General features: G+C 40.1%; 1 pseudogene; it reads left to right on the top strand.

The window, feature by feature from the left end:
- The first annotated feature begins 282 nt into the window (after window positions 1-282).
- LOC102763931 lies at window positions 283-902 on the top strand (annotated as a pseudogene).
- Window positions 903-6845: the final 5943 nt, after the last annotated feature.

Below are 6845 nucleotides of genomic sequence, written 5' to 3'. Positions count from 1 at the left end.
GTTGGGGGGGCAGGAAGAGACGGGACAAAAATCGTGCACCGATGGATGAGGAGAGTGATGGGGGAGGGTAAGGGCAGAAGGTAGGGAAGCTATGGGGGGAAAAAAGAGGAACAACTGTAATAATCTGAACAATAAAGATTTAATAAAAATTAAAAAATTATATTGTGGGATGAATTCAATGACTAGTCTTCATATTGAAAGGAGGTCTTCACAAGTAGGAATTAATCCCTCCTCTCCCCAAATTAAATCCCTCCTTTCCTTCTTTCCAGCTGGCACCAAGCCATGGGCATCTCTCTGGACAACTGGCACAAGTGCCACAAGACTGGGGTCAAGGGAACCTCTACCGCAAAATGCAGAAAAAATGAGCTGGGATGCCCTGCCAACACTAGGATTGGCCCCACGGCCCACAAACAGTCTACATGCAGGGGGACAACAAGCAGTGCCATGCCCTCAGGCTGTATGCTGGCAGCTTCTCCTGGGGCTCAGAGTGTTGTACACAGAAAATAAAGATTATTGATGTTGTCTACAGTGCATCAAACCACAAACTGGTCCATACCAAGTAAAGAACTGCATTGTCCTTGCTGACAGCACACTGTACAGCCAGTGATACGAGGCCCACTATGCACTGCCCCTGAGCCACAGAAGGGGGCCAAGTGGACTCCTCAGGAGGAAGAGATTTTATACAAACAAAAAAAAGATCAAAGAAAATTCAGAAGAAATATGATGAAAGGAATAAGAAGGGTAAAATCTGCCTTCTTCTAGAGGAGCAGTTCCAGCAGGGCAAGCTTCTTGCGTGCACTGATTCAAGACCAGGCCAATGCGGCCCAGCAGATGGTTATGTGCTCAAGGGCAAGGAACGGGAGTTCTACCTGAGAAAAACCAAGGCCCAGAAAGGCAAGTAAATCCTCCTCCTTCCTATCGTAGCTCATGTAAAAAGGGTGTTTATTGTTCTAGAAATAAAAGAAGTGCAGTCCACAGCTAAGTGTTGAAATCAATGCATTTATTATATACCATCGTCATTCATCCTTCCTGTGGACAGTACAATAAGTCTTCCAAATACCTTTATCAAGATTTTTTTTTATCATTCTTCACACATAAATTGCCTTTAATCCTCCTCCTTTTCATTAATCTGAGTCCTCCCCATGCCACAAACCAGGAAAAATCCATACATACACACCATTTTATTAAGCTTCCTATGGTCTGGAAACAATATGTTTAGTAAATGTGTGGCTACAGTTGGAGCTCTCTACTTTCATCCTAATAAATTTTTGATACTAAGACCTTACAGTTTCCACCACCTTTAGGAAAAAAACCCAGTAGATTAATTTGATTTCTTCTTAGATTCCAGTAATGGTTTAGGATTTGTTCTACTAGTTGCCTTAGAGATAGATAAGACTTTTTTATTTGTTTACCTGATATTTAGAAATCTAAATCATTAATGAGTCTGTGTAAATGAGAATCACTGGTTTCAGTGCCCCAGAAGCTGGGGGTGGGGCAGGGTGGGGAGGGCATTCAATAAACTCCTCTTCCCTACCCTCACTCCCTCAGATCAATTTTTGTCACTTCATGTGTGAGTTGCTCCTTCAGTATTTCTCCTGATGTCTCTTTCTACTGGTTGGAAGCACTACTAAAGTCACTTTGGTAATGACATCATTTGTGTTTCACAGATTGTCCCAGAGCACATAAAGCTCTGCTGACTGGTTATATAAAGAGGACACTGAGGCCATGCTGGATGAATGGGGAAAGGGAGAGACCCTGTATTGTCACGATTCATTCACTGACTTAGCACCACTTTGGTAAGGCAGGAGTTTCCAACTACTTCTTATTTTCGTCTATGGATTTGACCACCGTGAAAAAGCAATATACTTAAGTCCCTTTGGGGCAGTTGCTTTGTCAACCTACTAACTAGCTTCTTGTTACATATTCTTTTACACATTCTTTCAATTTTGGATTCCTGAGTGGAAGTTTTCCAACAATATTGTACATGCTAATAAAATGAAAATATTCTAAACAATTTATGTCCACATTAAAAAAAAAAAAAACTACAACATTTCACCTTATATTTGGTAGTGTGCTTACAAATCAAATTGAAAGTATAGAAGAGAAATACACCAAAAGTTATATTAAATGTTTAGGATGGAGAGTGTATTAGAAAACACCCCACGGGCTTCCTATTTCTTTTCTTCAAAATCTAACCCAAAAATTCTCTTTTATGATTTTATTTTTACTGTTGCTACATTCCAAACCATAGCACCTTGCATTTCACCTCTTACATTTTCTCCAAAATAAAATCAATAAACTCAGTAAAAAGGAACTTTTTTTGTGGTCCTTTTATTGACAATTTCCCAAGGATTTTGTAATTGTACACTATCTCTTTAAATATAACTATATATCAATATAAAAAAACATATGGAAAATACCATATTATTAAAAATCCTTCATAAATATTTTGGTAACAGTATATTTAAAATGTTTTTTTTTCCTATTGGAAAAGCATTTTTAAAGGCATAATTCAGGATTTATGGTATAAAGATAAGTACATGTTGGTATCTATGGAATATAACTATGTTTTGGAAAATATAAATTAATTTTTTAAAAATTCTTAAAATATAGTATTTTAAAAGATAACAATGAAAATAATCTTTTTAAAATTTATGGGAATATGCAATGGCATTTTGAATATTTCGGCCAGGAAAGAGAAATTAAAAGATAGACAGGCCATCATTGTGTTAAGGGTAAATTGTCTGGAAACAAACTCTACATGATATACAGAAATTTATTTGTTCCTGATTATTAAGTAACCAAGTAACTAAAGCTTTATGTTTTTTCAGTTCTCTCTCTTTAGAAACAAGAGAAGAGCTAGGGAATAAGAACAAAACTGCAAACAATACTAATACCCTGCCTCATCTTATGGGACAGACAATATATAGACACATACAGTTTAACTATCACTTCAGTAAAGCATGTCAGAAAAACTAATCCTGGAAGAAATACCATCTAAGTAGATATTGGAGGAATGAATAAACCATATTGCTATGAACATTTATATTCTTGCCTTTCAGTGAGTAGATGTAAATATTGATGCTAGATTTATATATATGAGTAGAGCATCTGGGCCATCCTATATAATAAAAGTCTAATATGCAAATTGTCCCCTTGGGCGATCTTTTGACCGAGAATTCGACCACTCATTATGATGTGCGTTGACCAGCAGGGGGTGGCGTGGAACATGACGGGCATCGGCGACACGGTGTTGGCAGTGAGCAGCAGTGGAGGTGCTGCCAGCCCAGCTGGGCCCTGATGAGAGTGGGACCAAGGAGGGTGGTGGAGCAGGTAAGCGGGTGGTGCTAGGCCAAGGCAGGTGCAAGTGGGGGCCTGATTGCCCTGCTGATCACCCCGCAGAAAGTGATCAGTGGCAGCGGTCGGGGTGGGGCCGCCATCCAGCTCCCAGGCCCTGAGGGAGCTGGGTGGGGGGTCCAGCCCTAATCGATCACCCTGCAGGCGGGATGGTAGAATAGGTGAGGGGGCAGTGCCAGGCCATGGTGGGGTGCCAGGCAGTGCTGCAGGGCTGTGAGGCTGAGGGCACAAGCTGGGGCCTGATCCCTGAAGGCCACCCTGAGGGACCCCACCCATGCACAAATTTGTGCACCAGGCCTCTAGTAGGTATGTATATGTTCAGCCTTAGTTGATGTTGCCTAACAGATTTTCAACATATTTGTCCCACTTTCTACTTGCATCAGCTGTATATGAGAGTGTCACTTTTTCTACAAACTTGTCACCACTTGAAAGGTAAAAAGAAGGTAGAGGCTGTTGTAGGTGGAGTTTTAAGGAAAATAAAGTGTTCCAGGCTGAGGGATAGCATATACAGCAGAATGACTGGTTGCTATGACATGCACTGGCCACCAGGGGGGCAGACGCTCAATGCAGGAACTGCCCCCTGGTGGTCAGTGTGCTCCCATAGGGAGAGTGCTGCTCAGCCAGAAGGGGGAAAGCATGGCTTATTTGAGCAATTGAAGATACCATGATAGTGTATGTTTGTGAATGAGGGCTGATAGCAAATGAGACTAGTAGCAAGGAAGCATGAGCTCATGAGACTTTGCATGCTACATAAATAGATATAAAAATTATCTTTAAGGTAACAAGAAACCAATAAATATGTACATGCAAAAAATGAAACTAGCTTTTTTATGTTAACTAAACTTAACAAAGTGGTGTAGAGTTAAAAAAAAAGTAGGAGATTATTAAAAGAGCAGAGTAGCCAACCTTAAGGAATTCCTAACAGTCAAAGCTGGAATATTTTGTGGAAAAATAAAGATAGCATTAGGTTTAAACCCCAAAAATAAAATGAATACCTATAAGTCCATATGTATATAAAGCAGGAGTCCTCAAACTTTTTAAACAGGGGGCCAGTTCACTGTCCCTCAGACCGTTGGAGGGCTGGAGTATAATTTTAAAAAAACTATGAACAAATTCCTATGCACACTGCACATATCTTATTTTGAAGTAAAAAAACAAAACGGGAACAAATACAATATTTGTATTTGCATGTGGCCCGCGGGCCGTAGTTTGAGGACCCCTGATATAAAGAAATCACCAAGTAAGTAAATAGAGAAAAGTGGACATCAATTTCTTAGAGTAGAATTCCAATTGATATATACAGAAAGAAAGAGGGAAATGAAAAATTTACTATTAAGAAAACACAATGGTAATAACTGGTGGAGACTAGAAACAATGATGGAGAGTAAAATAGTGAAAGTTTAATGAACAGATTTTGCATAATCTTAAAATCTATCCTCAAAAGTACTTGTCAACCACAAATGGAAAGATAGTAACTTCACAGTGGAAAAACATAGAAACAATTACCTTAATCAAATGATCATAGTTAATATGACCAGTAAGATATAAAGAAGTACAAGAATATACTGTGTTCACAGATTGTTAGAATTAGCATCATTAAAATGTCCATATTACCCAAAGCAATCTATAGATTAAATGCAATCCCTATTAAAATATCAAAGGCATACTTCACAGATTTAGAACAAATACTCCAAAAATGTAATGTAACAAAAAAATAAAATAAACACCAAAAAACAAACAACAACAACAAACAAACAAACAAACAAATAGCCACAGCAATCTTGAGAAAGAAGAACAAAGTTGGAGGAATCACAATACTGGATATCAAGTTATACTACAAAACCACTGTAATCAAAACAGCCTGGTATGGGCACAAGAACAGGCATATGGATCCATGGAACAGAACAGAACCCCCAGAAATCAACCCAAGCCATTACACTCAATTAATATTTGACAAAGGAAGCAGTAGCATAGACTGAAGTAAAGACAGTGTTTTAAATAACTGGTGTTGGAAAAATTGGAGAGATACATTTAAAAAATGAAATTAGACCACCAACTTATACCATACACAAGAATAAACTTAAAATGGATAAAATACTTCAATGTAAGCAGTGAAACCATAAAAATCTTAGAAGAAACCATAGGCAGCAAAATCTCTGACATCTTTCATAGCATTATGTTTGCGGATACGTCTCCTAGAGCAAATGAAACTAAGGAGAAAGTAAACATCAAAATAAAAAGCTTCTTCCAGACCAGCAAGGCTCAGTGGTTGAGAGTGGACCTATGAACTAGGAGGTCATGCTTTGATTTCCGGTCATATGCCCAAGTTGCGGTCTCGATCTCCATTGTGGGGTGTGCAGGAGGCAACTGATCAGTGATTCTCTCTCATCACTGATGTTTCTGTCTCTTTCTCCCTCTCCCTTATGCTCTGAAATCAATAAAAAATATATTTTAAAAAAATATATAAAAAGGCTAAGATGCTAAGTGTTCATCCGACTGGTCGCTTTGACGTGCAGTGACCACCAGGGGGCAGACGCTCAATGCAGGAATTGCAGCGGTTCTCGGGTGAGCACAATTCCTTGCAGGGCCTTGCAAGCCCACCTTTGGCTGTGGATTATGCTGTTGCTGGGGCACTGTCTGCCCCGAATATGGTTTACTGTATACTTGCTTTTGCGTTCCACACTCTGTACCACCCTGTATGACAGCAACTTCGCAGAGTGCCCTCTCACACTCTGGGACCCCTCGAGGGATGTTGGAGGGCTGGTTTTGGCCCGATCTCCACAAGCCAGGATGAGGGACCCCGCCTGCCAGAGGGACCCTGCTCATTCCGCAGACACCCTTTGAGCCATGGTGCCACCCCAGGTGCGGCCAGCCAGGGAGGGACCATGGGAGGTTGGCTCCAGGGCGTGTTCAGCCACTTGCCCAGTCCCATCCTGCTGGCCACTTTCTAATTAATTTCCTTTCAATGTGCATGAATCCATGCACTGGGTCACTAGTAATAAAATAAAAAGCTCTTGCACAGCAGAAGAAACCATCAACAAAATGAAAACAGAGGCCACTGTATGGGCCACATATTTGCCAATGATACATTGGATAAGAGGTTAATCTCCAAAATATAAAAGGAACTCATACAACTTAGCAAAAGGAAGTCAAACAATCCAATTGAAAAATTAGCAAAGGACCTCAGTACACACTTCTCACAAGTGAACATACAGAAGGCCAAGAGACATGAAAAAATGCTCAAAGTCACTGGTCATCAGAGAGATGCAAATTAAAATGACAGTGAGGTACCATCTTACACCTGTCAGAATGGCTACCATCAACAAATCAACAAAGGACAAGTGCTGGCGAGGATGTGGACAAAAGGGAACCCTCGTACACTGCTATATCCTAAGAGACCCAAAACACCAATCAGAAAGAATGTATGCACTCCTATGTCCATAGAAGCACAACTTACAACAGCTAAGATCTGGAAACAGCCCAAGTGC

Source organism: Myotis davidii, unplaced genomic scaffold, assembly GCF_000327345.1.
Source record: "Myotis davidii unplaced genomic scaffold, ASM32734v1 scaffold833, whole genome shotgun sequence".
Classification (NCBI taxonomy): Eukaryota; Metazoa; Chordata; class Mammalia; order Chiroptera; family Vespertilionidae; genus Myotis; species Myotis davidii.
This window is presented reverse-complemented; position numbering and strand designations above follow the sequence as displayed.